The sequence below is a fragment of the Apodemus sylvaticus genome, chromosome 21, assembly GCF_947179515.1.
Source record: "Apodemus sylvaticus chromosome 21, mApoSyl1.1, whole genome shotgun sequence".
Classification (NCBI taxonomy): Eukaryota; Metazoa; Chordata; class Mammalia; order Rodentia; family Muridae; genus Apodemus; species Apodemus sylvaticus.
The window spans coordinates 50296465-50310611 of NC_067492.1; the positions used below are offsets into that span (position 1 = coordinate 50296465).

Below are 14147 nucleotides of genomic sequence, written 5' to 3' on the forward strand. Positions count from 1 at the left end.
ATACAAAACGCGCTTTTTTCATTCCTAATGGCATCAAGCTGAACCTTACTAGATACAGGAACGCCAAAGCATTTGCACATGCTCATTATAAAATAGGTCATGTGTTTGGATGAGTGTGCTTTAATTCTTAGCCAAGTTTTAGGTTGAGTATGCATGAGTGAGTATACACGTGTGTTGGTGCACATGTGTGGGCATGTACTGAAGGTCAAAAGGCAACCTCGGATCTCCTTCCTGAGGAGCTGTCCACCTTGGCTTCTTAAGGCAGTGCCTCTCTCTGGCTTGGACCTTGCCTTGTAGGTTAAGCTGGCTGGCCAGTGAGCCCCAGGATCATCTGTCTCGGGGTAGAATTACATGTACACATCAGCATGCCTAACTTTTTAATGTGGATTCTGTGGATGGAATTCAGATCTTTGTACTTGAAAGGCAAGTACTTGGCTGATGGAGGCCTGACGTTGCATCTTCTATTATAATCCGTTACCCTCAGCATACAAACACTTGTACTCAACATTGTATATAACTTTGGGTCTTTTTCCAGGAAAGCCAACAAATGATTTTTCCCCTTCACAACTCAGTTGTCCAGTACACAATGTCTAAGAGCCAGTGACACAAAAATATTAATGTACCCTTCCAACTTTTCTCTCTTCCATTTTGCCCTGTAACCATCCATACATCAACTTGAGGAGTTTTTTAAATTTAATTACTGTTTTCAAATCCATTCCTGTGTGCAGTGCTGCTTCTATGAACATTTAGCAAACACAGCTGATGAATGGAGGAAATGAACTGCTTCAGACCTTGAAGGGCCAACTGTAGAGTGACATATGTACAATCAAGAGACATTTCTGCTTCAACTGCAGCTTCTTTGAGAATATGGATGTACGGGGCTTCCGTCACTCTTACCTGAAAGAAACAAGCTTTGAAAAATTGTCTGTGCTCCGTTGAGACTGAATTCCTTGGAATGGACTTTTATGTTCTTAGAAGGTGGTGAAAGTCATAGTGAAAGAAAGTGGATTGCAGTGCGTGCTCATACAAAACAGCTCTTGGTGCCCTCACTGTATCCGTGAAACTGATTTGGCCTCATAAGCAAGCAACTATTTCCTTGAGTAAATGGAAATATTAAAGAGAAAGCCCAAGCTCACACGTCATATAAGACCTTAGAAATGTCTTATAGCAGAGATTCTCAAACGGTGGGTTGTGACCCTTTTGGCATTTCCAAACATATTTACCTTTCAATTCATAACAGTAGCAGAATTACAGTTAAGTAGCAACAAAAATAATTTTATGCTATGTCACCACAGCATAAGGAACGGTATTAAAGGGTCGCAGTATTAGGAAGGTTGAGAACCATTGCCTTACAGCAATAAGTTGGTTCTCCAAAATGATTTTTCCATCCATTTCAGAACCATTGATAGAATGAGAAGTTAAAATATGACAGGAGGGTTGTTGATAGAACACACATGTTACTATGGTGATATTTTTGTATCACAGAGTTTGCCAGGAACATGGTGTAATCCTGGCTAATTTCAGCTCAAATTAAATGCTGTTGTGACAAAACAGAAACGTCTTTAGGTCACACAGTGTGATTTTTTCCCTGGGAAATTAAATTATTCTTCATTGGAAACATCAGTTTCAAAGCATGACCACACAGCTTCATAAATCTTTCTGTTGCAAGATGTGGGAAGTGAGCCCTTGTAATGCAATCATTATTAAGAAGCGCTCTACATACTCAAGATACCGCTTTGCACACATTCACCCTCCCAGTTGCTGCACTGACAAGTTCCTATCAGAGCTCCAGTTACGAGCTGATGAGGCATGCCTGCCTCACAGGGAGGAAGCTTGATGGATTTGGACCACATCTCCCCAGTGGCAAGTGTCTACTGGAGGGAGGTGTTTGGAGGGGGTCAGAGAAACAACCTTTAATTCTTTCCAGATTCCCTCCTCAATGGTGTCTATGTTGTATGGCATCATAGGCTAGATTTTATAAAGTTTTGCTCAATTTGATATTTGTGTGGATTTTCCAAAAGCATTTGGGCTCATTATCTCTATCATGTGGAGGGATGAAAACAGCTGCTTCCCCCATATGGCATTTGGTATTTCTAAGTTCCTAGGATTAACCTCAAAGCACATTTACTTGATACCTATATATATTTGGTATATATATAGGAGTTTGGAAAGAGATGGAAGATTAATTGATAGTTTATAGTTATCTTACAAATATGGAATTGTTAGGTACTTCCTTCCTTCTTTGAAATGAGCATGTGCTGATCACAGTGGGAGGCACATTAGTGTTGGTGTGGAAGGTTTTCTGAGGTTGAGGTGGTCTCTTGGAGCATCTGGGGACACCCAGCTACCAAGAGAATGGGCAGCCAGTGACTCAGAATATTAAAGTTATACCACATTCCGGGGTCAGATACCTCATCAATGGCTTATCCTATTCCTATAGAGAGTTTTATCTGTTTCCCACATTCAGATTCTTGGGAACACACCTGAGTGTGCAGACTGCCACAAACCACTCACTGTGTCAGCATAATCTGCTCTCCAGTCTCCAGCAAGCATCTGCAGCTCTTTCTTCTGAATTTGATTAAATCAATCTTATTAGCTTCCATGAGATAGCTCAGAACAGCAGCCTACTTCACGAGAGCAATGTGGTAAACTGTTAGATAGTTTCCTTTGAGCTCCTATAAACTGTCTATCTAGGTTAGGGACTTAGTGCCACGTTTCATTAGACAAACTTTCTACAAGAAAGGACCAAACAGCAACAGAGGAAACCATTTTAAGTCAGCCTGATATCAGTAATAATTTCACAATTGCAGGTTAATTATTTTCCAAGATCAAAAACAAACAAAACAGAATGCAACAAGCCATTAGATATGGTCTCAAGAATCTGCATGAGGGGAACATATGAACCTCTCTATAGCAATAATGTAAGTCATTGATTAGGTATATCTGACTCGCAAATATAATATGATAACTTTAATATGCAAAAATCACTATATTTTCTGATAAGAAGAAACCATACTTTGATCACATTCACTCACTTTTTCTAAATATTTACTTTATTATTTTAAATTGGTGTGTGCTTGTGGATGTGTATGTGTGTGTGTGTGTGAGTGTGTGTGTGTGTGTGTGTGTGTGTGTGTGTGTGTGTGCAGGTACCTATGGTGGCCAGAGGCATCAGATCCTTTGGAGCTGAGTAACATGTTGTTGTGAACCTCCTGATGTGGGTGCTGGGAATGAACTCATGTCTTCTGCAAGAGCAGTAAGTTTTCTTAATGACTAAGCCATCTTTTTAGGCCCTTCTCTATTCAATAGTTTAGCTAGTTTGTGATCTCCAAGAATAAAGTACTCTAGAAGACTACCTGGTACTCTCTCTGTCTTTCCCTCCCTCCCTCCCTCCCTCCCTCCCTCCCTCCCTCCCTCCCTCCCTCCCTCCGTCCCTCCCCCTCCCTCCTTCCCTTCCTCTCTGCCTGCTTGTCTCTGTCTCACAAACAGAATGTGTTCAGTTTCTGCACATTTGTGTACTCTTGTCTAGGCATTTAGCTCACATATACATGTGTTTATGTGATGGAAAAGTACTTTCTGAGGAGAATTCATGGAAACAAGGACTCTGGCCACACATGCTCTACAGGATTGAGACTTTACAAACTGCACTGCCTCTCAGTATCATTCTCTGTTGACTCTAGTCACTGTAAATTCAAGGGAATTTTATACTAAGTTGATTCAGAGCAGCCAATTCCATGGACTTTCAAATTTCCTGACTAATGTTGACTTCAATGTCTGAAAAACAGTCTCATACAAAAGTGAAAAATCAAAGCCTGATTCCAAGACTCTTATAAACAGTAGGTTTATAACAGAAACATCAGAAGACGTTTATCTATGACTGCCTAGTGCTGAGAGTTCATACAATACCACAGATCTTAGAAGTGGTACTTGGAGAACAGGAAAGTTGAAGACAACTTTCAGTCTCCTGGTTAATCCTATGATGTAAGGAGAAACCTTAAAAGAAACTTGATTCACAGCATCACGTTTGGGACAAGGAAACTAACAGGAAGACTTGTGACTTTTCAGCTAGTGAACAGACCTAGGACAGGGACTTGGTGATCTTCACCCCAGCTTTGAGCTTTTGCTGGTCTGGCTGCTAGTTCTCCTCAACTGAAAGAAAAGTTGATTCAATTCAGTGAAATGACTTAGAAAAATCATTAGCCAGCCTTGACTTCATCCACTGCATTCTAAATAATCATCTAGTGGGAAAGATATTAAAAACACCTTTAGAATTTTATCAGAATAAATAAATAGTATTTGAGAAAATACATTTATTTCAAAAATACACCCAAGAATTCCAATATCAATGCCTTGTTAGTTTAGTTGATAGGCACAGACAAGAGGATTTTAACTTAAGAAATATTGATGTATTGATTTATTTTGCGGCTGCAAGCATACCATGTCATGGTGTCCATGGGGCCAGAGGACAACTTGTTGAGTGAGGCTGGTTTCTCCTTTGACAGCGTGGACTCTGGGGGATTTCACTCTGGTCACCAGGCCTGGAGGCAAGAGCCTTTACCTGCTGAGCCATTTTATAAGCCTCAGAAGGGGAGTTTGTCTCTCAAAAAACTGTGGGACTTCTCCTGACATTTAAAATGATTCTTAAGTGATTTGAAGCACATTGAAACTCCTTTTGAAATCCTCTCTACATTCTTGGATCATCTGATGCGTTGATCTCCTCCTGTGTATGGTTTCCGGGTACACTTCTTACCCCATCATCTAAAAATGAAACCTGAACAAGATCTCCCCAGGTTTCTAACTCAAGCATCTACTCAAGTTAGGAACCCCAGGTCTTAGATAGCAGCCTGCCTATCACCTTCAGCATGCTGGTCCTTTCTACTCCAGCATGAGAACTGTCATAGCTGCTTGCTTTTCAAGGCAAGTTCAAATGTTTGAGGCTAGATTGAAGCTTCTACTTCTTTTTAAGTTGTAAGATTCCTAAAATTGAGCTTGTCTGTATCCTCCATTGAAGGTCTTCTTATTTCTATTCTATGTCTTCACATTTGAGGTTCTATCAGTGGAAGACTACACCTCCTTCTGTGGCTGTAAATACTCCCCAAACATTCCCAGGCTGCATAGATTCCTTGAGGTCGTTGAGATTGAAATTGAACTAAAAATGTTACCCCGTTAAGAATTCCAACCTCACTCCCACTACTGGTGGAGATGACTGTGTCCTGTGACACTGGAGCTTGCTACAGCACATGCCATTCTCCTTGCTTCAAACACACAGCCTTTTCTTTTCCTGCCACACACACTTCCAGTTGACTGCAGTACACATTCTCCTTGCCGGTCATGCAAACACTTCACTTTGCCTATTGCACACATCTTTCTCCTTGCCACTAGCCAAAGCTTTGCTTTTTGTCTGCAGGACACAGCCTTCTTCTTGCCTAAATCATACACTCTGCTCTTTGCCTAAAGAGCACCTATTTCTCCCTGCTTACATTATACCTATATATACATTATACCCATATATACATTACATCATTCTTCTTGCTACAATATAAAGTCTTCTCTTTGCCTCCAGCAACTCTCTTCCTTGTTTGTAGGCCACACGCTTACCCATGGCTACAGTACACACCCATTCCTTGGCTCCAACACACACCCTTCTTCTTTTCTCCATCAATCATCCTTTCCTTCACTACTAAACACAAGTGTACACAGTTCATTGGTTCCCACAACAGTGATGACTGTGGCACCTCACTACTAAGGGTAGAGTCTGCCATGTCTGGACAGCTTTCCTGAGCTTGATGAAAAATGGAGGATTCCCTTTTTTTTTTTTTTTTTTTTTTAGCAGGGCTTCCTCTTCTCACACTCTGAGGGATGTCATGCAATCCCTGGGGAAATTACAGGTTCAACTTCCTGGAAGGCTTCTCCATGCAAATGAGGTAATCCCAGCAACTTAAGCCTCAGCCAATGAAAATTCACCCTAAGAAGAGCCCCTTCCCACTCTCCAAACTTCATATAGATAGCCCTGGTTTACTCTGAAAAAAAAAAAAGACCTGTATGTACACAAACCCACCCCAAATAAAGCCCAGTATGCAGTGGTGTCTGGACACCCTGAGAGGAAGGAAATGAAAAACACAGAATCACAGCTGGACTCCAATACACGAACTACAAATGATAATCAGCATTGCATCTTAATTTAAATATTGGTATGCATTTATAGTGATAACATATCATTTTATTTGACTCATATCTATGAGGCTGATCATGAAATTGCTATTATGTTTATATATGGAGAAGGAAATTGAAGGCAAAAAAATATGAAGTGAAAGATTAGTATTTTTTCTTGCCAGCTCTAATAGTAAAGTCTACAATAACTTATTTTCCTGTTTTCTAAATGAAATATTGCATTGCTCCCTAAGGGCAAGATATTTGGGACAAGGGACTGCTGAGTTTTCTCAGAGTCTCATGATGTTTATCCCCTTGGCTTCACCTTAGTGAGCCTTCAAAGGATTTTTTCTTGCTGTGAACATGTTTAGGACAGTGGTGTGCTTGCCATCCTGCATTCTATCCAGTGAAAGGGTCATGTGATCTGGTAGTCTTACCTTTCCTCTCCAGTGTATTTGTGTACACACTCAGCTACCAAAGAACAAGCTGTTCCAGTCAGCAGTGTAGGCCTCACCACAGGGGGGGAGGTGGAGGGGAAGAAAGGGGTGGGGAGAAGGAGAGGGAAAAAGAGGAGAAGAGAAGAGGGGAGGAGAGAGAGAAAGAGACACATTCAGAGAGAGAGAGAGAGAGAGAGAGAGAGAGAGAGAGAGAGAGAGAGAGAGAACAAAAAGAGATCTGAACTTTTCCTGTCACAAGAAGCCCACTGTTGTGATGGCGTCACTTCACTCACTAGAGCAGAACATGCATGACCTGCTTGTCTCTCATTAGAGCTGATCATCCTACATGGCTATATCAGAGAAGGGCTTACCTACGTACACCTTTTAGGATACTTCTCTAAACTGCAGCAGACATGTCGTCATGGTAACTGCTGGGATTTGCAATGTTTCAAGGATGGACTGTTACTTTCCTTGTCCTTGTTACAAACTGCCTGTCCTGACTACAAGTTCAACTTAAGTAAAGAATATTCAGCAAACTCATAATTAGTAAATTATTTATTGAAACAGAATCTTATGTAGCTAGGACTGGCACTAAATTCCTAACGTAGCCTTCCAAGAGATGGGATTACAGGCCTGAGGCACCATGTCTGGCACTGAATAGTTTTGGAAGAAGCATTTTTTCAGTATTCACTCTTCCTTTCTATTTAAAAATTTATTTTTATTTCATGTTCATGAGCATTTGCCTGCATGTATTCCATGCATACTGTGTGTGCATTTCCCACAGAGGTCAGAAGATGCTGCCCTAGAACTAGAGGTACAGGCCCTAGAACTAGAGGTACAGATGGTTATAAGTCACTATGTGAGTACTGGGAACTGAACCCAGGTCTTCTACAAGAACAACAAATGATGTCAACTCATGTCTCCAGCCTCCTTTTTTTTTTCCTTTTAAAACTATAGTTTCCTTCAGCTTCCTAAGGTTAGGGAAATCAGGCATACCGAAGATGTACAGGAAAGAAACAGAAATGAGTAGCTATGATATGTAGGACTCCAGATACATCATTTACTGAAACTTTGAGAAGCAGAACCATGGGTATTGACTGCGTGCTCACAGGAATAATCTTGAGCAGAGGACTGGTGTACTCTCTGGAGTTGGGTGTATCTCTTCTGTTTTCTAGCTTTGGGTGAAGAGTCCATCACTGAGACTGGGAAAGAGGGCTGAGAGGTGGCTTGGCTAGAAAAACACTTGCCCCACAAGCATGATGATCTGAGTCCAGTTGGCAGGACCCATGGAGAAAGGGACAGGTGTGAGGAGACAAAGACAGGTAAAACTCAGGGTTGGTAGTGTGACAGAATCAGCAATTGCCTGTCCTATTGAGAAACCCTGTCTCAAAACACAAGGTGGACAGTTCCTGGGGATGGATGATACCCCAAATTTTCATCTGCCCCCCCTCACTGATACACACATGAACATGTACACATATCCACATATATACACATGTGCACACTCACACACAAACATGTACCTAACCTCCCTCCAAGACTTGCTAAGTAGCATTCTCTTTATTGGGTTTTACAGAGCTTTGGCAGGACTACAGGAAACATGTTCCCCATATTCACTTTTAATCTGCTTGCTTAGTTTAATCCTTAGCCCAGCAGCTATTTAAGGCAACCTTGGGCATACTGTGGAACAGTAAGACTCTGGTGTGAAGCCCTTGCTGTATAAAGGAGTCTCAGCTCCTCTGCATCTCCATTTACCTCTGTGTGTTTCAAACCAATGGCAGTATGGTTTTGCATTTTCCAACTGGAATTGTGGCAGCTGGTCTCAGGATTGGACCTCTGCAAGGGAATGTGACTTGTCAGCCCTGGTGGAAGCCATCTTTCTACTGTTCTGTCTTTCCTTTCTTCAACTGTTTCTCCTTCAAATATCAAACTGATTTCTCTGCTATCTTATTGAAGATGCTTGTTGGTTCCATTCATTGGAGTAAAATAGGTTGGTAAGGATAGAATCTCATTTTCTCCTTCTTTGGTTCTAAAGCACATCCATGCACATGCACATCCATGCACATGCATACACATCCATGCACATGCACATCCATGCACATCCATTCACATTCATGCACATCCATGCACATCCTTGCACATGCATACACACTTCTTCTTGGTCCTAATACACATCCATGCACATGTGCATGCGTGTCCCTTTAAGTAATCTTAAGTTTAATATTCCATAAATCTATTATTCAAAGATGATCTCTCTCCCTCTCTCCCCCCTCCCTGCCTCATTCCTTCTCCCCCTCCCTCCTCTGTTTCTCTGCTAAAGGCATGCCAAGAAACTCATTGAAAGTGATTCCATATAGTTTGAAAGTGACCATTCCACCCTCTAGTGTTTTTAAGCACAGCCCTCTCCTGCATACCAGACCATCTGTGGCTGTATTTAAGTTCATAAGGATCTAGGACATTTTGCACCAATTTGAAACCTTCAACCTATGTGCTTTTTGGAACAATTGTATCTCTATGAATTTATCTTCAGAGCAAGGCCCACCCAAGTAGGCAAATAGCTGCTAAAAAACAAAGAGGCTTTTTTTTTTTATCAAGAATCGTAGAACCTGTTGGCTAGCTCCCACAATTTCTGTGAGTTTCCGACAGTTTCCTGCCTGCATTTGAACATCAGTGAGAAGTTTTGGTTTTCTACCAATGAAGGACTGAGAGTGTTTGATGATCTTCTGTACTCAAACCTGAGTTCGCTGTATAGCAGCTGTTTCCAGTTGTGTAAATGGTGTTGAGTTTTGCGTGGGGTAAAATGATGCAGAAAACCAGAGCATAGTTTGAGAGCAGGCCAAATATTGTTTCTGATTGCTTCCAAAAAGCCAAATTTGAACTCATGCTTCTAAGACACAAAACTTAGCATGTTAGAATCTAGAAAATAGAGCATGTCACCTGAAAACACAATTGCTTTTTGTTCATAAAATCATTATTTTAGGAGAGCTCCCTTTTCTTCTAAAAGGAGTCTGGTTTATCAGTCCTTTCTCAGAGAGCAGGCTCCTTCTGCACTCAGATGAAGCATTCCCTAATGAGACAACATCCCATCCTAAAAACACTGTTAGTGAAAAATACGTAGTCAAGAGCTGGGCAACTCATGCAGTATCTCCAGAAAACAGTGTGGGGCCAACTGTGATCACATTTCTTTGGGGTTTCCTCTCTCCTGGTGGGGATAGGAACTTGAGGTTTTATCATAAAGGGATAAATGGCAAGGGCTCATGAGCTGGCTTCAAGTCACAGAGCAAAGGCATCCACATCTGTTTCTAGTATTCTGTTGAAGAATCTCTCCAGTTGATAATTTGGATTGGATGCAAATTGGTTTGTTTTCCTTGGTCCTCTCTTCCAAGCTCAGATAAAACAAACCTATCCTGTGGGTCCAACAGTTTGCATTCTGAATTCTTGGTTTACATGGTGCAGATTCCCTCAGCTACATTGCTAACACATTATCCATCTTGAAAAGAACAAACCTGGCAGGATTTATATTATATAAACTCCCACAACTGACTACAGTGTGTGTGTGTGTGTGTGTGTGTGTGTGTGTGTGTGTGTGTAATTAGAATTCTTATGGATTCCATTGTGATTCTGTTTTACCATGTTATATTTGCTTCAACCAACTTGGCCCTATGTGACTTCTTGTTTAGATTCTATCCTAACATTTATCTAATGAGATTAGAATAAAGATGCAATCCAATGATTAAAGGTAATAAAGTCTCTTGTAGGGAGCTGGGTAGCTTTTTCCTTGACTGATTTCTGTTGTTTTGAAAAATAAGATGCATTTTCTCTTTCCTTTTAAAAAATGTAATCTGGAATGGTTCAAGAGAATACCATCTGTAGGCAAAATTCTAAGTTCACGCTTTTAAGGTCAAGAAAAGATAAAGGAGACAACTGCAAAAGTAAATAAAGAAAAAAATTTAAAGAAGTAGATGTACAAACACACAGAAATATGGCAAATATGATGGCTTATTCATTTTAGTGATAGACAAAAATGAGCAGGGAATCAAGAGGCTAACAGGACACAGTTCTTCAAGGAGTATTTGAAAAAGAGATGTTCCTGGCATAGAAGCCGAGGGCAGCAAAAAAATGCTTTAATGAAGATTTGATTAATAAAAAATGTCATGTTCTTTCCTTTCCTTTTCTTCTACTGGAGTTCCGCTGTGGTTCTCCTCCAGAGTGAACCGTGGAATGGATGAATGTGGTCAAAGCATCCCCAGATTAAACGGGACTGCATAGTCTGACTTTGCTTCTTCCAATTATACTTTTGTAAAGAGTCAAATTGGCTAAGGGGCCACTCCTTTGAAGTGACAGAAGTCTTAAAAGTCTTTGCGGAGATAAATTTTTGGGAAGTCATAAAAAGAGTCTGAAAAATATGAAATTGAGGGAAAGAATGCTGTCTCTTTGTCTTTTCTGTAGGCAAAGCAATATAAACAAGGGGCAGATTTCCTGCATGGCCATTGACACACCAACGCAGTTAGTAAAAGAGAAATGAATACCGGAGCACATTGTGTAAACACACACACACACACACACACACACACTACACCATGAAACTAGTGCCATTTAACAGTCCACTGAGACATGTTGTTTGAGATTATCTGGCTTTCCCATTACAAAGGAAAATTTAAATGGCTGGCCACCATTCTGAACCATTTGTCTAGCATCTTATTTGTGGCATGTCAACTTTGCTTCATCTTCTCTTAGACATCCGTGCTTCTGATCTAGCTCATCTATCTCTGTGGGTGGGGCAGGTCTTTTCACCACTGCTTATCTCCGAAGGGCTCATTATTTTCCATTAAGGAAACTATCTTCCATGTGAAAAGCAGTAAAATTTATAAAAAATAAATCTTTTAAACCCACATAACCACTGCATGCAAAGAGTTGAGAAGAAATAAAAACAATCAAAAATTAAAGAAATGAGGTTAGAGAAATGGCTCAGTGGATAAAGGCTGCCAAAGCCAACAGCGATGAGTTTGATCCCCAGGACCCACATGGTAGAAATGAGAACCAGTCCCTGCGAGTTGTTCTCTTAACCTACAGAAGTGTACAACCCCAGCCCTACTATATACATTTATCCGGAGCTGGGGGCAGGGTGCGGCGAGGGAGAGAGAAGAAAAGAATTTAAATGGTATAAAAATTTAAAATTTTAGGTAGAGAAATTCTCTCTCTCTCTCTCTCTCTCTCTCTCTCTCTCTCTCTCTCTCTTAAAGTGTATGTTTTAGAGTAAACTAGTAAAGACTGAGGGAAGCTCTTTCCTGCTTTCATATTCTTTGTTTTAAGCAGTAGTTTTAAATATATATATTCAACAATGAGAATCTATGCAGATTTAAAGTTATTTAAGAAGCTTGGAATTTATTTTAAAATGAGCTATCCAAGCCTCGGCAGTGGGGCAGCATTATTCATGTCAGCATTATTCTCTCAGTGACTGAGGAGCCAAGAACATTCTGGAAAGTCTAAAGGCTTTGGGGTCCTGATTTCCATCAGCTTTACAAACTACATATAAGGGTTTGTATGAACTGTTAACTCCAATATCCTTACACGTAAAATGAAGGTACACAGAACATTAGGATGTTGTTGTAAAGGGTCAATTTACCTGTCACTCAATATGTTTTAAAATCATTTATTGATTGGTTATCTTATGGAATATATAAAGAAAATTAATACATATGTCAGTTATAATCATAAGGATGCAATGTTAACGTAACATGGGTATCTCCAGCATTCTCTATTACAATCATTTTCTGATATGTAAAGAATATTTTTAAGGGTCTGGCTTTTTATTTCAATTATGTATATATTTTAGGGTACATGAATGAGACCTGAGGTTGTGCATAGAGGTCAGACACATCAGATGACCAGGAGTTGCTGGTAGTCGTGAGCTGGTACATGTTGAGAACTGAACTCAGGTCCTCTGTAAGCATAGTGTATGTTCTTAACCCTGGTGCCATCTCTCCACAGTGAGTAAATATATTTTAAACTAAAAAGATGCGGAAGATGGAGAAACAATATCTTGTGTATTGCATGGATGTATCATCTATCAACTAAAAGTCTATGACTTAGGCCGGAAATAGATGGTGGGACATCTGGAAAGAGAAAGAATTCTGTAATTCTTTACCAGGTGTGGGAAGATCTTCTCGGGAACATGTGAGGAGATGCATGGTACGTAAGCACAGGTAACCAGCCATGTGGCAGATCGTAGATTAAGGTAAATGGTCTATTTTAGGTTAGGATCCAATCAGAGAACAGCCTAGCTACATGACCAAGGTATTTATATTTGGAGTCTAAGCATTAGTTCTAGATGCATGGGGCCTGAAGGAAAAACTGGGCCTACTTTTTACATAAAGAGATGTGGGTAAGCTTTCTCCACTGAACTGGATCTCTGAAGAAGCGGAACACAGGGATGATTGCATATTTTTATATATTGAACTTGATCTCCGAAAGCTTTATATCTAGAAGAATAATACCACCCTTCTCCCTTTCTGAGTTGAATTGATGTACTTTTTTAATTGCTTTTTTTCCCTATCAGGACTGTGGATAATTTTAACTATTAAAAAGTGTGAAGCACAAAATAAAAGATGTAGTAAAACTGCCATGAATATTGTCAAAGTTTATAACCTGGGTCACTCACAATAGAACATTTACAGTGTTTTATAAAAACAAAACAAAATAAAATAAAAAGTATCATTACTATTTCTATCCACCCAATCCAAAATATTAAGCAGAAGTTTTAGATTAGAAGACATGTACATGTCAAAAGAATGCTTTCTGAGAATGAAACTTAATTTATGAAATGACTTTACATAAAATATATGTAAATTGAATAATTTCTGCTCTTCTTGCTAACAGACACATTTCATCAGATTCATGTAATGGCTGTGACCTTCTTCACTGCGACAGAAGTTTGCTCTGTGCCTTTGTGCATAAACGGTTCTCCCATGGTGGCAGAGCTGGAGGCAGCATCCCTAATTATAGAGATGGTGTTCTCTTTGGGGACATGCAATCCTATAATTTTTCATCCCTAATTAGGCTAGAGGGAGGGCCTGGGCAATATCATATTTCATAGTTCTTTTAAAATCTTTGACTCATAACTAAATTAGCCAGTTGTAAAAAAAAAAAAAAAACAAAAAACTCCCCACCCCTCTTATTTCTCTGGCAGAGATAATGTTGGTAATTATGGTGATAATGGGGGAAGTGGGTGAGGGAGAAGAGAAAGAGAAAGACAGGAGGAGGGAGAAGACAGAAAAGAGAAGATATAGGAGAAAAAGAGGATGAAGGGGTGGGGAAAAGGAAGGGGAGAAAGAGAAGGAAAAAGTGGAGAAGGAAGAGAAGGAAGGGGAGGAGAAGGAAGGGGAGGAGGAGGAGAAGGAAGAGAAGGAGTAGGAGAAGGAAGGGGAGAAGGAGGAAGGGGAGGAGGGGAGGAAGGGGAGGAGGAGAAGGAAGGGGGAGGAGGAGAAGGAAGGGGAGGAGAAGGAAGGGGAGGAGAAGGAAGGGGAGGAGGAGAAGGAAGGGGAGGAGGAGGAGGAGGAG

At 40.4% G+C, this 14147-nt stretch overlaps 1 long non-coding RNA gene across 1 annotated transcript in view; it reads left to right on the plus strand.

Annotated features, from left to right (window-relative positions):
* The window catches only part of LOC127671766 (uncharacterized), a 75172-nt gene extending 61961 nt beyond the window's left edge, over positions 1–13211 (plus strand). Inside the window, exon 5 of the long non-coding RNA XR_007974792.1 lies at positions 12579–13211. This is a non-coding gene — a long non-coding RNA (uncharacterized LOC127671766). The remainder of the gene's footprint in view (positions 1–12578) is intronic.
* Positions 13212–14147: the final 936 nt, after the last annotated feature.